Source organism: Pelodiscus sinensis, chromosome 1 (genome assembly GCF_049634645.1).
Source record: "Pelodiscus sinensis isolate JC-2024 chromosome 1, ASM4963464v1, whole genome shotgun sequence".
Lineage (NCBI taxonomy): Eukaryota > Metazoa > Chordata > Testudines > Trionychidae > Pelodiscus > Pelodiscus sinensis.
The window spans coordinates 320,014,399-320,039,298 of record NC_134711.1 but is presented as its reverse complement, the minus strand read 5'-3'; the positions used below and the strand labels follow the sequence as shown (position 1 = coordinate 320,039,298).

Below are 24,900 nucleotides of genomic sequence, written 5' to 3'. Positions count from 1 at the left end.
GCAATTGGACTGCTTTTTATGTTACTTAAGTGAAGAACAGAAATCGCTGGCCCCAGTGGATTTCTTTGAGTTAAAGGCTGCATGCATTTTTAACTACAGCCATTAGCGTTCCTGACCTTTCCTTGCTGTGGCAGAAGAGGATGCATGTTTCCCTGTTCTCAATCTTCAGGCTTGTGAATTATATGACCCTTGTCAGCTTGTGTCGTGACCTCTCATTTTAATCTGCCCTTTGCATTTATGAGGAGACTTCAGTTCTCTCGCCTTTGTTTAATTTGTTCAGTTTAAGAACCTATGGCTTCCTGGCTGGCAGTTGTTACTTGCCTAGTAAAGCAATTCTGGTGACATAGTCTCTGCTGGGGTTGAGGCAGCTACCCAGGCTGTGGTACTACAGCTAGGTTCCTCTCAAGGCTGTGTGGCCTAGTGGGCAGGGCATTGGCCTGGGACCTGAATGGACTTGAGTTCTGTTCCTGGCTCAACTACTGTCCTTGTTGGGTAATCTTGGAACAATTATTGAGTCCTTTGTGAAATGGGGGATGATAATGCCTCTCTCCTTGAAGTGTGAGATCTCTTGGTAAGAGCTAAAGATTCATATTTTATTTTATTAGTATCATCAGGCGTGGGTGCTGAATTTCTGCAGTTGAGTGGTTTCATTGTACGTGAAGGAAAACAGAACAGTGAGCATTAGTGGGGACTCTCCAGGTTACAGAAACCAGACTGTCCCATTGTTACAGAGGGGCTTTCCAGCCCTACTAGGGTGGAGCGGAGGTATTTTTGGCAGAGGAATATGGTAAAGCTTTTACAGCTGCTAGAGCATGGGTTCCCAAACTGGGGGGGCGTACCCTCCTGGGGAGGGCGTGAAGAAATTCCGGGGGGAGGGGGGGGGTTGCAAGGCGACCCAGCCCCTCTCATCAATCCCCCCCCAAGTTGCTCAACAAGTTTTGCCGCTCTCTCTCTCTCTCTCTCTCTCTCTCTGTGTGTGTGTGTGTGTGTGTGTGTGTGTGTGTGTGTGTGTGTTTCTCAAAAATCAGAAAGGGGGCGTGATGCTGAAAAGTTTGGGAACCACTGTGCTAGAGGCACACCTATTTTATGGATAACAAATGGACTTCAGTCTCTAGAATTGTCCATGTGGTACCTTCTTGAGCACTAAATCCTCTTGCAGCAAGACCTGTGAAAAGTCTGAATGTTCATACTTGACAAATGTGTCTCTATTCCAAACTCCTGGACAGTACTAAAGATATTTCACTCCTCAGATCACTTCCTATTGCTTCTCTAGTTTCAACATTCTACCGTCTCTAGACTATCCTTTGACCCAGGAGGGTTCTGTGTGTGGCCTGTGAGACATTTTGTTTACTGTTGCCCAAGCACGGAATTGCCAGATTCCACTGGTTTGCGTCTGCGTATTTTTTTTTCCTACTGGTACTACTGGACCAGTAATCCAGTAGTGTCCATAAAGCAATAGCGTGTGAATTGAGGTATGTGCTGACTCTGTACCTCACTGACAGTGAGAGCCGTGTGCTCCCTCTGCATCCAGTCAGAGCACAGCTACGGTTTAGTTGTCACACACCACAAATTTCAGGTACATAAGTGCAGTTAGCAAATCCCAGGAGACGGCAATCTTGCGGCCCACTGAGATGAAGAAGGCCACTCACTAACCTAGGTTGCCCATTGGTGCTCTAGCAACTGTTATTTAAAGCATTTACCATATGAACAGGAGACACGGCCAGAATATTGAAATACCATATTAAGTAGATTTATTTCACTGCGCTAAAAGCCTTTTACCAAAAGGCTTGATTGTGAATTGTATCCAGTGGTGTTGCCGAGTTAGGTTAGCTGTTCACACTGCTTAAGAAGGGCTTTTAAAATAGAGATACATACTAGCCAGCAGTGCTTTTTTTGTTTGTTAAAAAAAAAACAAAAAAAAAAAACGGTGCCCGTACTCCAGGGGAAAAGTTGTTGAGCAAAAAAAAAACACACAAAGTGGGACCAGCATTACCCTTTAAGACACATGGCCCAGCCAACTGTTGGACATTTGAGTACAGAGGTACGCTCCAACCTTTCCAAGTAGGCTCTGACTGGAGGTGTCGGTACTGCATACCGGGCAGTACCGTCACAAAAAAAGCACTGCTAGCCAGAATATGAAATTTACTAGCTAAAAACTGGTAGTTAGGGTGCTGTTCAGAAGCAGGCCCACAGACAGAGAGGGGACAAAGCAGGCAACTGCCCCAGGGCCTGGCGATCCAAAAGCACCTCATACTCCCTGCCGCTGGTACTGCCGGATGCTTTAAATCACCACTGGAGCTCCGCACAGCATGCTCTAGCCTGCTCTAAGGGCTGGGAGGGGGAGGCGTGCTGTGCTCCAGCTGGTGCTGAGGTCTACCTGCCTCCAACCCGAGCTCTTCCACCTGAGGCCCTGCCCTTCTGGGAGTCCAGAGCTGCCCTTCCCACCTTGCTCAGGGGCCCAGTGAGGCTCTCGACTCCCTGTTCAGGAGTGAGGCCTAGGGGGTCCGTGGAGCCTTCATTTCCAGTGAAACTTGCCTCCTCTTGCACTGATCTTGATTTTTGTTGCTATAAATCGTCATCCACAAGACTGGATCATGAATCTGCAGTTGTGCTTCGGAAATTCATATGTTGTGTAAAACTGTTTGCACTGGGCTGTTTATGTCCTCCCACGTTGGCATTAGCACTCTCACAGGTAAATAAGGAGCTGGCAATCTTAACTCCCCTGCGTTGTTAATGTGTTTTTTTTTTTCTGCTTGTCCATACAGCGTCTTAGAGCTTGAAGCAGCAAGCAAGAAGGGAAAAAGTTAGTGAGTAAACAATGCTAGGAAGGGCCAGATTAAACTAAGATTCTAAGAGGCCATAATTTGTAGTTGTGATGGGGTGGACTAGACTAGGCCCCCTGCTGGAGGCCTTGCTGCACCCTGCCCGAAGGAGAAGAGCAGAAGAGAGGTCCTCCAAGTAGAACAGAGCGTCTGCTTCTGCTGTGGCCAATCATGGCCTAGCAGGCTGATATAAAAGAAACTGCTGGGCCAGGGCTTGGCAGTTCCTCACTGGAGATCGACTCATTCAGATTTAGGCTCTGACTAGGAGGACAGCAGCATCTTGGACAACTTCAAGTGCCAGCTGAGCTTTAGACCTGGTTAAGATCCAGGTCCAGAGACTGAAGACTAGACACAACTGGCTGCAAAACATTGCAGAACCTGGGACAGGGTGTATTGAGAGCCTGGCCTCAAAGCCCTGAAAGAGAAGGCTGGACAGAGCCGCGTCTTGGTGAAGTGGCCCAGGGAGCAAGGTTGCAGCAGACACTCAAGACTCTTAGCAGGCAACTGCTACTGACAGGGTCTCTGGGCTGAGACCCAGAGGAATGGGTTATGAGCATGCCCATAAGCAGAGGTGGATTGGAAACTTTTGATGCCCAGCTCCAAAAAGAGAGGCTTCAATTATGATAGCAAAGAGAAACTTCCTGCAGGTGGAGGGGCTGAAGTAGCAGGTACAAGTTAAACCTCTCTAGTCTGGCACTCTGGTCTGGCAACATCCATGGTCCAGCATGTTTTTAGTTACTGATTGTCCACTTATCATGGTGTGGCCAAGTTTCTCACAGTCCCATCAAGTTTGTTTATAGGCACCAGTCCTAGGTCTTAGTGTTCTGCGCTGTTCTTTAGCTCTAATTTGCCTCTAAATGTCTTCTAAGAGTCCAGTAAGCAGTGGAAGTTTTGGTAATGCTGATAGACAATATGGACCTCCTGTGGTTCAGCAAATTCTCTGGTTCAGCGCTGGTCAGGTCCTGAGAGTGCCAGACTCGAGAGGTTCAACCTGTACCTTTATCTGCTCATGGATCTGTCACCAGAGGGTGATGGGACATAGGCATCTCATACATCACATCATGCCAAATTGCTGTCAGATAATGCTCAAGAATCAGGAATACAGAAATAACGTGGAAGGTGTAGACCTGGCACTTGATACATTAAAATAATTTTTCTTCCATGCTAATACCTTACCCTGCAAGTAGCAGCTCTGGCTTTAATTGCACCAGCTGAGGAGTAAGATGTTACTGATACTGAGTAGGGGTGGGAGAACCTGGCCCTGAATATTTAAAAGTACTAAGTAATGAAAGAACATCTGCTAAATCTGTCCAATTGCTGAAATTCTATGAATTTGATGGGTGCTTGGGAACCAAATCTCTCCTGGTGGCTACTGCTTGGGCATTGGCTACTGAGATTATGGTGTTACAGAGCTAAGCACTAGTCCTGGCATAGCTAACTCTTTAAGAAAGTTATTAATTATTGATTTGATGTTCTGGGTGCCCAGACTTCTTGACTCCCTGGGTATTTTTAGCCACTAGCCAGGATTCCCAAACCTTGCACTTAATTAAGAGTAACAATGTACATATGTTAATCATCTCAAAACAATGTGCACCAAACTGCGACATTTGCCTATGCATTTTCTCCTCGTTGCCTGGTAAATAAAAATGGTTTGGTATGGCTTACTCTCAATGCAGTTTTGTCCTTGCCCTCTCATTGCAAGGAGATGGTGGCTGCTGGTTGCACCCTCAACTGGTTTTAGGACTCTCCCTGTTTTCAGTATAAATTATTATGCGGTTGTTGGTGTATTGCTAAGCTCTACCCACACTCAGAGGCTATGTCTACACGATAGCTTTTTCCAATTGCTTTTCCGGAAGAGGCTTTTCCAAAGCCACCTCTTTCAGAGGAGCCCTTATTCCTTGTAGAATGAGGTATACAGGGCTCCCCGAAAGAGAGTGTCTGCTCTTCTGCAAAAAAAAACGGAAGAGCAAACGTGTTCCCTGGAAAACCCCCACAGTGTAGACATAGCCAGAAAGAGCAGCTTTTGACATCCAGAATCAGACTACCTGCTGCATCTACCTTCGTCTGTGGTTAAATGGTAATCTTTTTGAGGTGGACAATGAACTCATCAGTCACTGTAGCCAGATGCTTTTGACCCTTTGTTGTACTCTTAAAGTCACCATTGGCTGCTGCATGGGATGTTGAATTCTGCTTGCCCCGTGAATTCTTGCCAGCAGTTGTGGGAGGGAGCCCCACTGTCAAATGCAGGCTGCTTGGCTGGTATGGATATAGGCTGGAAGGCTAGAACACCCAGTGAAGTCCATGTGGATCAAGTTCCAAGTGAAGAGCGAAGGTTTTAAAGTTTCATCCCCCGCCTCACCCTTGCAACTTATAAAAATGCAGATCAGGCTTCTTGCTGTGCAGAAAATTTAAATGAAAATGAGAATTTTAATTGTAAGCTTTGAGTTTTACATTTTTGTTCCAGAGCGGCGTGAAATTGTAATAGTCTCTTACCCTTCTATAACCTTTTGAAAGGAAAAAAAGTCCACACGGTTCTTTGTGCATTGGGTTTCCTTTCTGTATTAATTTTGAAAAATGAGTAGCAGCTGCAAAGCATATAGCTCCTTTTCTGTTATGTGCGGTTTTCATAATTTGCTAGTGAGATTGCTTTCATGCTTATAAAATATTAATTGGTGCCATCATAAAAAGGAAACAGTTTTGCTTGTGTTTCGTGTATTATTCCTGCTAGCCTCCTTGTTGGAATGAAAGGAATGATTTAGTGATAGCTTTGTCAAATAGGGAAGTTCTGATTAGATCAGTGCTTCATCCTAAGGAGACATCCTGTTCCAGTATATGACTTGCAGCCATAGAAGTGCGAGGAACTAGTACAAACTGTAGTGTGGCATATAGCTCCCATTTGTGCTTTAAAAGATCAAATGCAGAAATAGCAATTTCTGTAGGCAGTCACCAGACAAAACTCTCCAGTTGATGGATTCCTAGTGATGAAGCACCTAGGAAGCAGCCTTTCTAATTGTGGTATAAAATGTGGTGGTCTAGATATAGCTTGCAGACTTCACCTTAAGTGACCTGATGATGGGTATTTCAAGAGCAGCGTTCACTAGCAGTGCTGGTATTTCAGACTCTGCTGCAGCTTCAGTCTTTTAAAATCCATTGGGGATGAAATGTAGGATTAGAGGGTTTGAGTCTCTTTTCACACTGGTGTGTAATGCAGGCATCTCACACAGACTTAAATTAGAAGTCAATGCAGTTTTGCTGTTGTACCAAGGCAATGAACATGTATAAAAAGACAAAGGTCTTAAGTCTGGACAGTTCAGTCTACAGTGGTTATACTGCTCCTGTGATCACAGTGTCTAAGTGCCTCAAATCTTGTCCCTGAGAAAGGAATTTTTGTTTGCAAAAGTCCACAAAATCAAAATGCAGTCAGGAATGTCAGTCTATTTAGCAAAAATAAACCAGTTGTTCTATGGGTTGGCTGCATGTCATGAATTTTAAAATATCTAATGGATTTTGGTGACCAGCTTCTTGGGAAATGGAAGAGGCAAACTCCCTAAATCACCTCTCAGACGTCAACTGAAACTTTTGAAGTTTGAAAACTTAAGGTTACATTCTCTTTCCTCGTCGCTTTTTGCTTTCACCAATCTCTGCAATTCTGGCTGTTGGCCAGAAGTAGAAGTGCTGAAATACCATATTAGGCCATCAAAACTAGGAAATCACCTGTCCTTGTGAGCTGTCCAATCCAGTGTGCTGTGTCAGAAAGGTCTGGATAATTGCAATAAGCAGCCAAGTCACTGGACTTCAGTCCCAGCTATCTGAAATCCCGAGTAGACAAGCATGTGGTTGAAGCTGGGTGAGTCCTTTACATATGACCTTAATCACAGAGGTCTGGTCCTCTATTAGGCTTTGTGGAAATGGGACATTTTAGGCATCTAGTATTGTGTTTTTCAATGATTTCCAATGATCATTCATAGTTTTCTAATTAAATTCTTCCTCTCAGATTTTGAGATTAGCTTCTAGGAGTTTTTCCCCATTGATCTGGGGGAAAACACTTTTCTCCTTCTTCCAGCTTAATTGTTGTATGTTAAACAGGTTTGGGAACTTTTGGGTTGAAAGGAAAAGGTAAGCAAAGTAAGGTAGTAACCCTCTAGCTACCTGTCAAACACAGCTGAAATCCACTGCTTTTAATTGCTGCACATAATCCATATTGTGAAGGAAGGGAAATCACCCAAGCATCTCTCTCTCAAATCAGGATGTGATGTCTTGTGTGTAGGTTGGAAGATTTTGTGCAACACTGATCCAATATTGGCCCCTCTTCTATGGGGAGTGGGAGCTGCAGAATTTTGATGACCTCCACATCAGCAGATGGGGAACCAATCTCCTTGGGGACAGGCTGGCTAGCATAATCAGCAGGGGTTAAACTGACTAACAAAAGGGGAGGGTAAAAAGAGGGAAGGTATCAGCAGGTAACTCAAAATGAAGATCTAGAGAACAAATTGAGGAACCAAAGGACTTAATAAGAAATTGAGTTGCCTACATATCAGTGCTAGGAGCCCAGGTAACAAACAGGAGGAATTGGAATGCCTCATTTATGAACCTAAATTCATTCTAGCCTGTCACACTGAAACATGGTGGGATGATTTGCACATGTGGAATGTTGAAATTGATGGTTACAAGCTATTTTGAAGGGCTACCCTGTTAAAAATGGCACTGCTTGTTTCTGAGTCACTGGATAATTCTGAAGAAAATGGTTTAAAACACAAGATTGGATATTAGTTGGCATCTACTGCAGACCACCAAATCACACTGGGAACAGGATGACCATCTCCTTACACGCCTATCTATAACGGGTAGGAGAAGCAGCTGCATGAGCATAGGGGACTTTGAATGACACACACACACACACACACACACACACACACACACACACACACACACACCCTTTAATACACTAAATTTCACAAAGCTGAAAATACTGATGAGTCAAATCATCAGGGAGGAAGAATTTAATTAAAAAAATGTGGGTGATAATTGGAAATCATTAAAGAGCACCTTACTAGATGCCTAAAATGCTCCAGTTCTGCAACTGAAGAATAAGGCCATGCTTGTTTAAAAAGCCAACTTGGTTTTGAAGTGGAATGATGGCAGCAAAAAAAAATATTAAAAATAATAATGGAAGAAAGGGGAAGGCGAAAGACATGAATATAAATCAGAAGTTAGGAATTGTATAAAAATAACAATGGAAGCTGAAGGACACGAGGAGAAATCAATGGTTGGCAGAGTTGAGAGTAATAAGGAGTATTTTAAATATATCGGGAACTAAAAGAATCGAGACAATGGTATGGGTCTCATACTAAATGGAAATGCTAGAACTATCAGTTATAATAGGACTGTTAAATATTTATGTATTTGGGGAAAAAAAGATGCGGATGTAGTATCATCATAAGGTGATTGTACTGTTTCCATTCCACTAGTATATCTGGAGGATGTGAAAAAGAAGCTACTAAAGTTAGACACATTTAAATCAGCATGTCCAGATAACTTCCACCCAAGAGTTTTAAAAGAGCTGCTGAGGAGCTCTTTGGATTGCTAATGCTGATATTTTTTATAAGTCTTGGAGCATTAGGGAAATTTCAGGAGATTGGGAAAAGCTATTCCTGTGCCAGTTTTCAAAAAGAGTAAATGGGATGACTTGAATAACTATAGGCCAACTTGACATCAATCCATGACAAGGTGATGAAGCAGCTGATATGAGACCTGGTTCCTAAAGAATTGAAGGAGTATAATATAATTAATGCAAGTCAGCATGGGTTTGTGGAGAATTGATCCTGTCAAAATAATTTGGTATCTTTTTTATGAGATTACATGATTTGTTGATAAAGGTAGTAGTTTGATGCTCCCTACTTAATTTATTCAGGACCTTTGACTTCATAGCACAAAACATTTTGATTAAAAAAACTAGATTGATCTAAAAGCGAACATGGAATACATTAAATGCATTGAAAATTGGAAGATAAGCTCCCATCATGACACTATGGCAAAAGAGCTAATGTGATCCTGGGATGCATAAATGGGAATCTTGAGCAGGAATAGCGGGATTTATTTTCCCTCTCTTTGGCACTGGTGTGACTGCTGCTGGAATACTTTGTCTGGTTCTAGGGTCAGCAATTCAAGAAGGATGCTGATGAATGGGAGAGGGTTCAGAGAAGAGCTGGGGGAACGATTATAGTGTTAGAAAAGTTGCCTCATAGCGATAGATGCATGGAGCTCAATCTATTTTAGTTCAGCAAACGAGATGGTTGGGGTGCCTTGATTAGTCTCAGTATCTTTGTGGGGAACACACCCTTTATAATCTGATCTTCAGTCAAGCGAAGAAAAATAAAAAAGTGTTCCCACATCTAGCCACTGGACCTAGAGGTATTCAGATTGGGAATATGGCATAATTTTTTAACTGTGAGTAATTATTCATTGGTTCAATCTACCAAGGGTCATGGTGGATTCTCCATTACTGGCAATTTTAAAATCAAGATAGGGTGCCTTTCTAAAAGCTCTGCTCTAGAAATTATTTTGTAGAAGGTCTCTGGCCTGTGTTATTCAGGAGATCAGTGGTCCATTCTGGACCTGGAATTGATGAAAATCCACAAAGATGGGGAAATTGGAGCTCAAAGAATGAAATTGTGTAGAAGTGTTTCTCGGTGGGATTGAATTTCCGTTCCAGCTTTAGGTTGAAGACTGACTGTCAATTTGTTGTTTGTTTTTAGGACTATTAGTTTCAAGCTGGAGATGAGAATGAGCAAACTTTTGTTACTTTAAACATGTTAATGGCTTTGAGTCCAATTTAATAATAGCTTGATTTGCATCTGGGCTCCAGCATAGAATACATTCTTTTAGTTTTGCTGTCATAACACTGAGACATTAATTATGGATATGTAAATCTGTGTCTGTCCTTGTGTAGTCCTCTCCCCCCACCTCCCGCTTATGAACTGGTTTTGCCCTGATGCATCTAGTACATTTTTGTGGTTTAAATCCCTTGCATACAGATAAGTATTTATGCGTGGCAAGTCAGCCTCAATTTTTGTGCCGTGAATCTTAGATCCATCAAGAAGAACTGACAGCATAATGATACTGTGGCTGCAAAGTACTTAAATGATCAGCTCTTCTACGTCTTCTAATTGTACTTCGCTCTTTATGGCCAACAGCAGAACAAATCGGTGGTTCTCCTAATTCAAACCCATGGACCTGTCCCACTTGAATTATAGTACAATCTCATTCGATGTACAGGCAGTGTTTTGTCTCATTCACTGTGGCCGTCTCCAAAATATGGACCAGAGACTCTTTTACCAGCTCCCGCACATCAGTCTACTCCTGTTTGTCACCAATCACATGCATATAGCAACTACCATAACTGCTTGAATGCCGAAAGAGTCTGGAAACTAATGTCTAGCATTCAGCAAGTGTGGTGTCCTTTTTGGATAAAAGCTGATCTTTTTTCTTGCCCCCTAAGTATTGTGTTCTTCAGTTTCCCTCTGCTTCTCCACCAGATGTGGCAGTCTCTTTTCCCCAACCATGCTTGCTTGCTCCTTGTGCTTTTCCTCCCTTTATTACCCAGCTGTCTCATTCTCTTCTTCCTTCGACTTTTCTCTCCCACTAGTATCTGACAGCTCCAGGTCTAGTAAGCTATTGCTGTGGACCAGTTTCTTCTCCATTGTATATAGCAACATCCTGCAATTGCAGTAGCTAATCTGGCTCCTTTGATCATTTTCAGTTGCTTTTACAGACCACCAGAGTGTTTGCAACGAAGAATCAACTGCGTACAAAGAGAGCCAGTCCCATGTAACCAGCCAGCTCTGTGCATGGTCCATTGTAGTTGAGTTACTGCACCAGGATGGATCGTTCAACTTAAGGAAGGGTCTGACATCTATCCAAAAGAAGGTAGCGGGGTCATGTCCGCTAGGCAGCCTGTTACAGAAAGATTGTTGGGAAGGTCCTGTAGCTAGGACCATGATGCTCCTGCCTCAGAGAGAGCTCCTTTTTGAGTGGAGGTTTTTTTTGGGGGGGAGGGGTGTATATTTTATCATTACATGGAAACATTGAAGCTTGCTGTGAAGCTTTGCTGGTCCAGTCTGCTACAACATTTAGTAGGACTTGGCTTCTAGTCTAGATGTACTCCATGAACCTGATGAGTTTGCATCAGCTGAAGTGGCTCCAACAGCAGGGTGTGGAGAAGCCAATGGGTACCTTTAGTGTCATGTGCCACAAGCCTGTTCTAGAAGACCTGGGGGAAAGGCCCAACTTCTTCCCTATCCCTCCTGCTCTTCCCTAACTTCCACAGGCTATGTCTACACTCGTGGCTTCTTGCGTGAGTACTATGCAAATGAGGCTAAGCGTGGAATATCGCCGAGCCTCATTTGCATACCTAATGAGCCCCCATTTTTTTTTTTCAGAAGAGGCTCTTCTGCAAGAAGGAGCGTCTACACTGCCCCTTCTTGCACAAGAAAAACCCTCTTGCGCAATGCCGTTCTTCCTGAAAAGTAATAGGTGTAACGGCATTGCACAAGAGGGTTTTTCTTGCGCAAGAAGGGGCAGTGTAGACGCTCCTTCTTGTGCAAGAGCCTCTTCTGAAAAAAAATGGGGGCCCATTAGGTATGCAAATGAGGCTCGGCGATATTCCACGCTTAGACTCATTTGCATATTACTCATGCAAGAAGCCGCGAGTGTAGACATAACCACAATGTTTTCCATGAGTGCAATGTGACAGTGTCAGCGCCACCAAACTTGAAGGCTAAACCCAAGTCTTGGAAGACTTTATTTAGGGGCTGGGATTGACTAGGGTTTTTAGTGGCACTTTTTTGGGTCTCTCTGAGAGAATGTTATTCATGCTGTTCCTCAGAGGTCTTTGGATGCACTGCAGCAAGTCTCATAGCACCTATCATGTGGGGAGGGCACCTCACTGATGGGCAAAGAAAGGTGCAGAAGTCAGCTGTTGCAAGGTGTATCAATGGCAACATGGGGAATGGAACCCAAGGGCCTCCCGTACTCTGACTACTAGGCAGCACTGCCTCTTCTCAGACCATGATTTTGGCCTTGAAAGAGCTGCTCAAGAGAAAACAGAGTCTCTACCTCATGAAGGTGCAGAGGAGATGCCATAAGAACATTGCTCAGTCAGCCAGGAACATAAGAGTGGACCCAACATGTTGGACAGCAAAATGCCATTCTCCAAACACCACTTCCAACAGACATCATTGTCTCCACTCTGTCTGGAGCCCTGGGATAACAATTCCCCTGGATCCCTGTCAACACCATGCAGCTCTGCCAAGCAAAGATTCTAAGGTATCTGGGGATGGAGGAGGAGAAGAGAGGGAAGCTGCTTGGCTCTGCCTTTCTGGGACCCCCTTGAAGTACTGTGGTGAGAATCCTAGTCCACGTAGTTGTTTAGTGCTGAATGTTAAGTTAGTCAATGATGTTTTGACTATCGCCTGGTTTATCAGCGAGTGTAATGCGGCAAATTCGCTCCCAAATGTGGATCGTGTTTAGAAGAGGGAGGAGAGTTGGCTTGTATGTTATTAGTAAAGGCAATTCCTAATGCTCTGTGACTTATTTAGCACCTTACATTCAGAGCTCTCAAAGCAGTCCATCCTCACCAAAGCAGGGGGGAGATGGTCTTTTTTTGTCAAGTTAGCAAATGGGAAGGGAATGGAGGCACCAAGATGTACTAAATGACTTTCCCCAGCTCAGACTAAGTAACAGAGCCAGAAATAAAAATCTTGAAGCCCTAATTGCTGGGCTCCCTTGCATCCAACCACTGGGCGACTCTTCTTCCAAGCTCTGTTTCTAATGGTTCTTTCTGTCGTTGTTATTGGAGTGCAATTTATGTGGCTCCAGTCTGTCCCCTTTCTCTCCTTGCAATGGGTCGTTTGCTGGGGTAGCCTTTCAATGGTTAACAGAGGCAGTTTTCTCTTCTGCAGCCCCTGAACCAGTTCTTTGTACTACCTTGCTTTGAAGTGTAACCTGAGCTGTGTGGCTCAGCATTATAGTACCTGCCTATTGCATGTTGGTAGCTCATTAGCCCTCTTATAAATTCCGATTCCTGCTTGAATGAAACAAGTCCCCCACTGTACACTGGTTCTTTGAAAACGGAAACCTCTGCGCTGGCAGGCGCTGGGTGTATCTGGGCCTCGTCTGCACAAAAGAGAACCAGGAAGCTGGAATTCACAATCTGTAATGAGATGATTAAGTTGGGTTTCTTGACAGCATTAATCGAGGGTTGCTATCAACTTGCAGCAAACAACAGTCTGGCATGTTAAAAGAAAATGGTTTAATACTTAGCATGTGTGTAGTTCTACACATCTTCAAAGCAGTATAAATAGCTAATTCCCACAATGCCCCTGTGATGGAGTTATTACCTCTGAGACATATGGTAGGAGAGGGTTCAGCATGGTGCAAAAGGCTGTGATGTGTGCAGGGCCATGCAACAAATTGGTAGCAGAGCTGGAAGTTCATAGCAGGAGATTTTGGCAATTAGACCTACGTGCTTGTTTGTGGGGTCTGTAGACTGTGTTGTTCCTTGGGGTAGGGGTTTACTGTAACCCTACAGAATAGTCAGTGAGCAACAGCCAACTCAGTATCTATGAGGTATCAGCTTTGCAAAACGTACTAATGGAATAAGCCGCTGGAGTCTCTAAGGAGATTGGGAGGAAAGCCTAGAGATAGCCTTACCTCTTCTGAGGTCTTGTCTACACTTAACAGGAAATTGGCGCTGCGGGGATCGATCTCCCAGGGCTCGACTTAACAAATCTAAGACTAAATCAGCTGCTGATCACACTCCCATTGACTTTGGCACGCGGCTCGTGAGAAGTAAAGGAAGATGATGGGCGAGTTTCTCCTATTAACCCCCTGCAGTGGAGACTCTGCTGTAAGTCGAGCTAAGGTACATCGACTCCAGCTACACCAGTGGTCTCCAACTTTTTTACGCATGAGATCACTTTTTGAATTTAAGTGCAATCCAAGATCTACCTCAAACCCAAATATCTTTGCCCCACCTCCTCTGTGCTCCTTGCCCCACCTTTCTGTGAGACCCCGCCCCTGATCACTTCAGCCTCCATCCCTCACTTTCACCAGGCTGGGGCAGAGGATTGGGGGTGCAGGCTCTGGTCTTGGGCTAAGGGATTTGGAGTGTGAGAAGGGCTCTGAGCTGAGCTTAGGGCAGGCAGTTGGGGTGCTGGAGGGGGTTGCAGGCTGTGGGAGGATGTTTGGATGCAGGGGGGCTCAGGGCTAGGGCAGAGGCTTAGGGTGCAGGAAGGGGTTCATGACTTGGGTAGGGGTTCAGGATGTGGACTCCAGTGGGGCACTGCTTAGCTCAGGTGGCTCTTGAGTGATGGTGCTGTAGGGCTACGGCAGGCTCACCCCTGCTCTGGCCCTGCACCACTCCCAGAAGCAGCTAACAAACTTGCTCTATCTCTAGTCTGTTCTGCCCCCTTCTCTGCTCTGTGGAGATAGGATACAGGATGGGAGAGGATTCACCTTGACATCAGCACCCTCCTCTCCATCCCCTGCCCTGCACAGCGAACAGGAGGCTCCTGGGGGAAGAGCTCCAAGGCAAAGAGCCAGAGATGTGCAGCAATGGAAGGAGGAGCAGCTGAAGTGCTGGCACTTGATAGCCACGTGGCCAAGCCAGTCAGGATCATCTGTCAGAGATGCCAAGATCTACCAGTAGATCCCAATCTACTGGTTGGTGACCACTGAGCTATACTATCCACGTAACTGGAGTTGCGTACCTTCGTTCAACATTTGTCCCTAGCATAGATATATAAAATGAAGGTGGAATTAGGTAAACCTCTCCCCTCTAGAACGAGGCTGCCGGCTTAGCCCTGAAGGATGGATGTAAAGCAAAAGTTGAACATTTTGGGAGGTCCTGAGACTTTTTTAGCCTCCTTGTTAGGGAGGAGCCAAAGAATTATGGAAGTCTAAGACTGGAATAGAGACGTTACGAAGTGTGTAATTCATTAATTGTGTAGTTGACAGTTTTTTGTCGACTCCATAGTTAATAGATAAGGGATAGCATTCAGTCCTGACTTGTGCCACTGTGGCTATGGCACAAGTAAGTAAGTAATTTAGGAGCTGGGCTGCACAGCAGGGATAGCTCCCAGGACCTGGCGCTAGTCGGGACTAACCCATGCTGCTGGCCAGACCTCTAAAAAATTTACTGGTTGGTGGAGGGGTGTGGAGGAGAAATGCGTGTAGTCGATAGCATTAATCAATAAGCTTTTGCTTACTGGTTACTCATTTAATAGTCTACACGAGAAGGGGCCTCACGAGGCAAGACTAAGTAATAACTAGACCATTCCTGACAGGCACTTATCTAATGTGTCCTTAAAAACAGGAGGCTCCTGTGTTGTCATTGAATTTCAAACAGAATCCCAATCTTTCCTGCTGTGCTCTACCATTATACCTTCAATGCTTTAATAAAATGGCTGTCCTCTGCATTCCATTAATAGAACACTTCAAAATATAATCGTGTAACTTGTCTTTATGTACAGCTGATTTCCAGTGCTAGTGTATGGGGGATGCAGGGGAAACAGCATCCATGTGGGGAAGTGTAATTTTTAAAACAGCAGTATCGCTGGAGAAGTAAGAACCCAAAGTATGGAGACATGCAAACAGTGACAATATACTCCCAACCCTTCCCCCCCCCCCCCCCCCCCCCAAAAAAAAAGTGGAGTGGAAACATTTTTGTAAACAAGTATATATAACATTTATTTAGTCATTGAGGATGCAATGAATCAGTGGTGATTTCCTTTTGTCTATACTTAACCCATTCTTTTCTCTGAATCCCACTTGAGACGTTTAAGACTGTAGGGGTACGTCTACACTACAGCGCTAGTTCGAACTAACTTAGTTCGAATTAGTTAATTCGAACTAAGCTAGTTCGAACTAACGCATCTAGAACTAAAAACTAGTTCGAATTAGCGTTTTGCTAGTTCGAACTAGCAAGTCCACATTGAGTGGACTCTGAACAGGGCTTAAGGCTGGCCGGAAGCAGTGCCGGCAGGGCATCAGAGGAGGACTTAGAGTGTGGAGATGCTGTCTCAGGCTAGCCGAGGGCTGCACTTAAAGGGTCCCGACCCCCACCCCGGACACACAGTTCTAAGGGGTGCCCCGCTTGCAAAGAAGTTCTGGCTTGGAGTGCCCTGAGTGCCCACACTGGGCACATCACACCACTCGGCCATCAGCCCGGCTGCACTTGCCGCAGGCTGCCATCTGGGGAGAGGGAGTAATTGGGGGGCTGCAGGAGAGCTTCCAGCCCCAGAAGCCCGCAGAGCCAGCCCAGTCCTCCCCATCGGGGGCTCGTGCCCCATTCCTCCCTCACCTCCTTCCACTTGCCCTTCCCTAGCCCCCCTTCTTATTGATGTACAAAATAAAGATAACGTTTCTTCCAACATTGACTCTGTCTTTATTGAAAAAAAACTGGGGGAGACTGGGAAAAGGAGGTGGGAGAGGGGAAGAGAAAGGCTGGGAGAGGGGAGGGCAACTAACATGATCAGGGGTTGGGAACAGGTCCCAGATGAAGAAAGGCTACAGAGACTGGGACTGTTCAACTTAGAAAAGAGGAGACGGAGGGGGGACAGGATAGAGGTCTCTAAAAGCAGGGGTTGGGTGGAGAGGGTGCATTCAGAAAAGTTCTTCCTGAGTTCCCATAAAGAAGGACTAGAGGACACCAAAGGAAAGGAATGGGTAGCAGGCTTGAAACTAGTAAGAGAAAGTTGTTCTTCTTGCCAAAGCAAATAGTTAACCTGTGGAACTCCTTGCTGCAGGAGGCTGTGAAGGCTAGAACTAGAACAGAGTTTAAAGGGAAGTGAGATAAAGTGATGGAGGTTGGGTCCATGGAGTGCTATTAGCCAGGGGGTAGGAGTGGTGTCCCTGCCCAAAGTTTGTGGAAGGCTGGAGAGGGATGGCACGAGACAAATGGCTTGGTCATTGTCTTCGGTCCATCCCCTCCAGGGTCCCTAGGGTTGGCCGCTGTTGGCAGACAGGCTACTGGGCTAGATGGACCTTTGGTCTGACCCAGGACGGCCATTGTAAGCTCAGGGCTCAGTGTCGGGGGTCTCAGTGGACCCCCCTGATTTTCATGCACACCTGGTCCTGGGTGGCCAGGCTGGCAGCTCTCCTGCCCTAGACGGCCACTTTCCTGTGCCTAGTGCGGAGATCGTGGACGAGGTCCACGATGTCCGCACTAGCCCAGGAAGGTGCCCGCCTCTTGCGGTCCAGGGCAAACTCCCGGGAGCCGCCAGCCTGGTCCCGGCAAGAGGGGGTGGGCTGGGGGGCATCGGGTGGGTGGCTCTGTGCCGTGCCAGGTGCAGGGTCTGCTAGCTGGGTGCTGGCAGGCTTGCACCTGGCACGGGCACCGTAGCCAGCCCGTGCCCCTTTAAGGGGTCCGGGGCCGGGAGGGGGGCATAGAGTTTCCCTGGTGTTGGCCAGAGTGGCCACCAGGGAAACCTGGGGAGGGCTAGCCTCTCACTAGTTCGAACTAAAGGGCTACACAGCCCTTAGTTCGAACTAGCTAGTTCGAACTAGGCGTTAGTCCTCGTAAAATGAGGTTTTCCTAGTTCGAACTAAGCGCTCCGCTAGTTCGATTCAAATTCGAACTAGCGGAGCGCTAGTGTAGCACCTATTAAAGTTAGTTCGAACTAACGTCCGTTAGTTCGAACTAACTTTGTAGTGTAGACATACCCTAGGTGATTTTGTATCAGATTATTTTCATGGTATGTTAGAAGCTTAGCATAGAAAATACCTTACTAGATCTGGTCTTTATCTTGTGTGTGGAGTACAGTTCCCTGCAGTATATTTCTATTGTGCACACAGCACGCTATATCTGCACTGGCATTGTTGTTACAATGCAAACCCATTTTAGGTGCTTTATTGATTAGTTACTATTAATAAGATTTGAGACAGGATATTTCAGTGACGTAGCCTGGATGGGACATTTGTATGGATCCTAGCTTCAGGTGGGTGGGCTCACATTATGAAAGCCTAGCTCCCCCCCCCCCCCCTCCCCCGGGAAAAAATTATCCCAAGAAGAATTTTGACCCTGAAAAGGGAAGATATGCCAGAGATTCTACTAAGTCTGCTAGGAGAGACGTGATAACAGTTTTCAAGTACAGGCAGTCCCCGGGTTACGTACAAGATAGGGACTGTAGGTTTGTTCTTAAGTTGAATTTGTATGTAAGTCGGAACTGGTACATATTGTAGGGGAAACTCTAGCCAAACATTTCTCCAGAGCTCAGTTTTATTCTCCCACACCTCACTTCCCTCAGTCCTTTATTCTCAAGCTGAGGTGTCTGCTGAGAAAAGCCGCTCCGCGTCTCCCTGGTCTGCTGGGGGAGGCGCTAGCTTCGCGTCTCCCTGGTCTGCTGGGGGGAAGCAGCTAGTGCGGGGTTGCCTCACCCTGTTTGTAAGTAGGGATCCGATGTAAGTCGGATCCATGTAACCCGGGGACTACCTGTATGTAACTTGTTAGAAGGGAGGAAAAATATTGTTATTGTCCGAAGACTGGTCAAGAAGCAATGGGCTTAATTAGCAGTAAGAATAGTTTATGCTGGACGTTAGGAAAAGCTTACTAAAAGTCAGGTTAGTTAAGCACTGGAACTCCATGGAAGGTTGTGGAATTTCTGTCTTTTTTTTTTTTGTACATTAACATTTAATAGCCTCTCTCTCTCTCTCTTTCTGTCTCCCTCTCTCTCTCTCTCTCTGGATTTTCATGGCAAAAGCTCCTTTCAAAGCCTCTTTTAAATGTAGGAGTAAGTGCAGCAAGAATGAGTTTATTTAGGCAAAGAAGTGTTAAAATGCCACAAGTGTGAATTCACAGAATTTCCCAGAAAAAATATTGTTCAATGTTAATTCAAAACAGTGTGTGAAAGTTTCAAATGCCATTTGGAGAACAGTTCAGTGGTCTAGTTATAATACAAGGAATACACATTCAAAAGATCCAGATTTGGTTCATGCCATTAAGGGCTAGCAGAATATGAGTTAATGCTAGACTTTTTGAGGAACTGCATTCAGGAGCAAGAGGACTGGACTGGGTGACCAGGCCATCCCCTTCAGTCCTATGTTGAGTAGTAACATTTTGAATTTCTCTAGTGACACTCTTCCTGAAGTGTAGCTTGGCAACTGGTTCTGGGAGAGAGTAGTGGTGACCTGGAATATCATTCTGGGCTGCATTAATAGGAGAGTTGTAAGCAATACACAAGAAGAAATTATTCTGCTCTACTCTGGCCTTAATTGGAGCACGGTGTTCAATTCTCAGCACCACACTTCAGGAAAGATGTGGACAAATTGGAGAAGGTGCAGAAAAGAGCAACAAAAATGATTAAAAGTCTAGAAAACATGACCTATGAGGGAAGATTGAAAGAACTGGGTGTGTTTAGTCTGGAATGAAATATTGAGAGGGGACATAACAGCTTTCAGATACCTAAAAGATTGTTACTAGAAGGAGAGAGAAAAATTATTCCCTTAACCTCTGGTATAGAACAAGAAGCAATGGGATTAAATTGCAGCAAGGGAGGTTGATGTTGGACATTAGGAAAAACTTTCTGCCGGGGTGGTTAAGCATTGGAATAAATTGCCTAGGGAGGTTGTGGAATCTCCATCATTGGAGATATTTAAAAGTAGGTTAGACAAACATCTGTCAAGGATGGTCTGGATGGCGCTTGGTCCTGTCATTAGTGCAAGGGACTGGATTTGATGACCTTTTGAGATTCCCTTGAGTTCTTTGATTCTGTTAGTTAGTATCATAGGGAATCACTGGCAAGTTGAGAATATCAGTAGTTTATTTCCATTGAGAGAAGTGATTGTCATTATCTGGACTCTGAACAGAAAAGGTAGTTTAAAAAAAAACTCCACATTGTGCTATCTCTGGTCCAAAGGGAAACAGATTCTCTTTGGAATCATGGAATACAAAGACGATCAAAATAGTGTTCAGCCTTGGGCAAAGTGCCCATTGTGGGCAGGATTCAACCCCCTCCCCCTTTTTTAAAATATTTTGCCAGTTAGGTTTACAGGTTCTGACCATGTGTGGCTGCACCCTACCATTTATTATCATGTGTTGTCATATGTATAGGGATTGTATTACAAAGGCTCTGCAAAGCAGGCTTCGCAGCCTGTCTGCACATCCCGCGTGGAGTAATTTTGGGGAGATGAGGGGAGAAATGTAGGGATTTGGCATTTGGTATAAGGGAAGAGGAGGGCCTGGGTAGAGGGGAAGGAAGAGGAACTGTTAGCCACCTGGGTCCACAATGAGGTTTTATACACAGTTCAAGTGGCAAATTCGAAAGCCCAAGTACCATGTGTGCTCAACACACTTCTTGAAGCTTGCTCAGTGGAACTGCACCATGGGGTCTGTGTGTGTGTAACTAAAGGCTAGTGTATATGAGGCCTAAGTATTAGTCTCAGGGCTGAGTAGTGTCCAAGGACAAAACGCGGGAGTCCCAGCTTCTGTTTCTTGTCTCTAACAGCTAGATGTGCCCCCAAGAACATAGCTGGCAGAGATTAGGTTAGATAGAAGATGTATGTTTGGAAAAAGCCAACACTTCATGCTTCCAGGGAAACCAATAGAAGGGGAGAAGGAAGTTTAACAGCTCATTGTGAATAACGTAGAATGCCTATTATGCTTTTTCAGTGACCGTATGCTCCATTTGCTGTTAAAATGGACTTAATGTTGCTACTGGCTATGTGTGGTCTCCATGGATGCTAACATTAGCTTTTTATTGCATTTGATGTTGTCCTTTTTAAAGAGATGCAGTGGGAGAGCTTTGTGCCAGTAAGAGTAATAAACATGTTAATCTGCTTATTATAAAGGTGTTTTCTGTTGGAGTAGGCCCGTGTGCCAAGAAAGTTCTAAGGCAGGATTCTGTTTCTTCTCCCAAAGGACAATAGGGATGTTTTGTGTTTAAGCATTCTTTATTTTTCTTAATTTAAATTTTCAGAGTTATGGAAGCTATGGGAGGGGTGTTGGAATTGTTGAATGATGGTAGACCAGCAGCTCCCAAACTTTTTTGAGTGTTGTGCTCCCCTATACCCCTGTCTATGCCCCACTGGGCTGGGAGCAGGGCTGTGGCTCTGAGGAAAGGGTGGGAATGCAGAAAAGGATAAGGAGTCCAAGGGTAGGGCCACAGATGGGTTTGGATCAGGGGCTGGGAGTGGTGGTATGGCCAGGCTGCCATGAGGGGCCTGCAACCAGGTGTGACTCCACTCCCAGCTTTGCCCCCAGCAGGAGCCACGTCTTGAGGCTGGAGGTTGCCATAGGATCAGGAGGAGAACAGCGCTGAGGCCAGGAATGGGGCCAGGTGCAGGGCTGGGAAGCGGGGACATGACGCAGCAGCAGCAGCAGAGCAGAGCTGGGGTGGGGAGGGGCTGCGAGACACTCCCTCTCCATCCTTATGGAAGCTTGCCTGGGCCCCAAGTCCTAGCATGTTCCTCCATATCCCCTTGGGGGAAGAGTGCCCCACACGTTGGGGATCTCTGCAGTAGACGCAGAGGCTACGGCCACATGACAAGAGGAAATGCAAATGGAGCGCTCATTTGCATATGTTGCACTCTCATTTGCATTTCCTCTTCTGATCCTTTTTGCTGACTCTGGGTTCCAGGGAAGTGTTGTGCAGTGCCCGGGATCAGCTGGGGAGTCCCCAGCTGACTCCAGGCTCCACTGCTCCTTTGAAACACGTGGGGGCGGTGATTCAAAGGGGCAGCCACCTCACAGCTGATCTGCGGATCAGCTGTGGGGCGGCTGCCCCTTTAAAGCACCACATCTGCACATTTCAAAGGGGCAGCTGCTATGGAGCCCGGGGTCAGCTGAGGACTCCCTAGATGACCCTGGGCTCCTAAAGGCATGCAGCATAGCATGGAGTCCAGGGTCAGCTGGGGATTGTAAGTCCCCCGCTGACCTTGGGCTCCATGGTTTTGAAATGCATAAGAGCCCTCGCTGGGGACTCTTAGGCATTTCCGCATTCCTCCTTTGAAATGCACATCGACTAGTCGACTAGTCAGTTAACTGCATTTTAACATCCTAAGTCTGGAGTGCAGTGAGGAGGACTTTAATTCAGGAGCTTTATGCTAAGCAGCTGCAGGTCTTTTTATTTATGACCGTATCCTGTCATGCTGGGGATTGAATCGCCTGCTGGGAGCAATGCTGTGAATTAATGCAGAGGCACTGTCCAGGAACATATGAAAAGCCTGAGGTTGATGTGGTAAAAGGGCAGAGGGGAACTAAGCCTCACGCTTGGGATGTGGAACCCTTGAAGTCTAGGCTGACAGTTGAAATCTGTCTCAGGTGTAGGGTGACTAAAACTGTCTGATGCCTGATGGACCACAAGGGACATAAGGACACCAAAATAACACTAATTGCTTCCCTGCCCCACCCCCCAGTTGTTAGACTAGGAACGAGGGAGCTACAGATAAGCCAGTGGAGACTTTAAAATATGCACAGCTGGTAGAATTGAAGACTAGTGAGGTGCAGCTTTTAAACTACACAGAGGTGTTAGAACTGTATTAGACAGATGAAGTGGGTGATGTAATATCTTTTATTGGATCAACTTTCGTTGGTGAGAGCGAGAAGTTTTTGAGCTACACAGAGCTCTTCTTCGGCTCTGGGATATATTGGTGAACATGTTCTAATGACCCCTTATATCTTTGTTTAAAAAAGATGCCAGGAGTTGTCCTTCTAAGCTAAACTTGAGACATATTAACAGGGCAGAGTTAGGGAAGTTTGCATGCCCACTACCTATGCTTTGCTCTACCCATGCAGGATTTCACCAGCACTAAATTCACTTGAGAATAGAGGAAATAAGCCCCTTTTTCAGTAAGATATCCCCAAGTTAACCAAAGAAAGCAGAAGGTGCATGATTTTGCAAGTGAATTAATGTTTGCAGCTTCCCCTCAGGGCTAGATTCACATTTTGTGGACTTGGTGCCAAGGCCAAAATATCTTTTTTGAGGTGAGAAGCCCACATCTGTACACAGTATTTCTCTTCTACAGGTTGAACCTCTCTGGTCCGGCAACATCTGTGGTCCGGCATGATTTTAGTTAGCTGGATGTCCACTTATCATGGGTGTGTCCAAGTTTCTTGCAGTCCCATTAAGGTTGTTTACAGCCAGCAACAGTCCTGGCTCTCAGTGTTCTGTGCTGTTATTTAGCTCTGTTTTCCCCTAAATGTCTTTAAGAGCCCAATAAGCAGCAGAAGTGTTGATAATGCTGCTAGACAATATCGACCTTCCATGGTTCGGCAAATTCTCTGGTTCGGCACCAGTCAGGTCCCAAGGGTGCCAGACTAGAGAGATTCAACCCATATTTTTTTTTGTATTGTGACTTCAGTATTCTTTGAGTAGACTGGGCCATTATTAGAACTGTGTGGAGAGCTGAAGTTCTCTTTTTTTGTAAAGCTGTTAAAGAATGCAATAGTTGGCTTTACTATATATTGAAATGAAAGCCAAAGATTTTGAAATTCTTGGTAAAGGCAAAGTCTGAAAAAATTGTTCTGGGTTCAGTGTTTTGTTCTGACCATCAAAATGTTTTGTTTCAGTTTTGACATTCATTTCCTATAATAACATATAACAAAATTCAAAAGCAACTTTATTTTGGAATGAAATACTTTTTCTTTCAAAAGTATTGAAATGGGATGTTCCAACATTGCTGGAACAGTTTTTTCATCAAATGAAATTCTTGCAGAATTGACCCATTTTTGCAAAGCATTTGCATCTCAGTGGATCTTCGTATTCGGACGCAATGTAGTTCCATCACAGTTCCTCTGACCAGCTCTACTTATTCTGGGTGTTCTAAGGTTCTTGCTAAAGATGCTTCAGGGGGTAGCTGAGTTAGTCTGTTAACAGGAAAAAAACCCAACAAATGGTCTGGTAGCATTTTAAAGACTAACAAAACATGTAGATTGCATCATGAGTTTTCGTGGGCACAGCCCACTTCTTCAGATCACTGGAGTTATGAATTTAACATGTGCAGACCCAAAATAATTTTTTTTAACTACCCAATCTTCAGATAATTACTGATTCCCTCTAGCTCCCTGTCTCCCCCCCCCCCCTTTCCTTTTTTCCCCTCTCCCTCCCCTCTCCTATTTATTTTGGGTCTGTACATCCTAAACTCATAACTCCAGTCATCTGAAGAAGTGGGCTGTGTCCACGAAAACTCATGATGCCATCTACATGTTTTGTTCATCTATAAAGTGCTACGAGATTATTTGTTGGTTTTTTGCTAAAGATGGTTGCTTCAACAAATAAGCATGCATATTATGTAACACCACACTTATCTAGTGTTACACAAACTGAACAAAAGCCCTGGGCCCAAACATCCATGATTAAGGTTAAGATTCTGTCATGGGTATTTTTAGCAAAAGTCAGGGACAGGTCATGGGCAATGAACACAAAATTCACAGAAGTCCACGACCTTGTCTCTGACTTTCACTAAAGATACCCTGCCAGGGACTAAGAGTCAGAGGACTGCAGGGGCCTGACCTCGGACAGCTTCTCCAGCCCTGCAGCTGCTCCAACCCTCACTGTGTCCGGGAGGGGAGGGGGGGGGGGTACTGCTCTGAGGGTTGGCCTGGAAGAAGTCATAGAATCCATGACCTCCCTGACAGAATTGTATCCTTCCACATGATATATAGAAGTCTGAATCATAACTTTGCCTTCAGAATTACTTCTAACATATGGACACAGCACAGTATTAGGAAGAGGGATGTTCTCGGTAAAACATGGGCAAATCCATGTTCTTATGAAGAATTTTTTTAAATGTTCATACAGAATAGATAGGTCATCAAGATCCAAAGGCTTTATGCATCCTACAGGAAGGAGACAAGGAAAATATCTTCCTCTTGGTGCTAACTTTTAATGCTAGCTGTGTACTTTGCTACATTTGGATTAAACCACTCAAGCTTATGCATTCCCTTCCAAGCTCCAAGAAGAGCTGTTCTTGGGAATCTTAGAAGCGAGAACTCCCTTTGTGGAGATGGGAATATACTTTGATATTGAATTCTTTTAGAGCTGAGGATATACCACAACTCATGAAACTTTTAGCAGGAGTGGCA

General features: G+C 45.1%; 1 protein-coding gene across 5 annotated transcripts in view; it reads left to right on the top strand.

Moving 5' to 3' along the window:
• The window catches only part of GDPD5 (glycerophosphodiester phosphodiesterase domain containing 5), a 347,114-nt gene that overhangs the window by 139,859 nt on the left and 182,355 nt on the right, over positions 1 to 24,900 (top strand). The window lies entirely within an intron of this gene.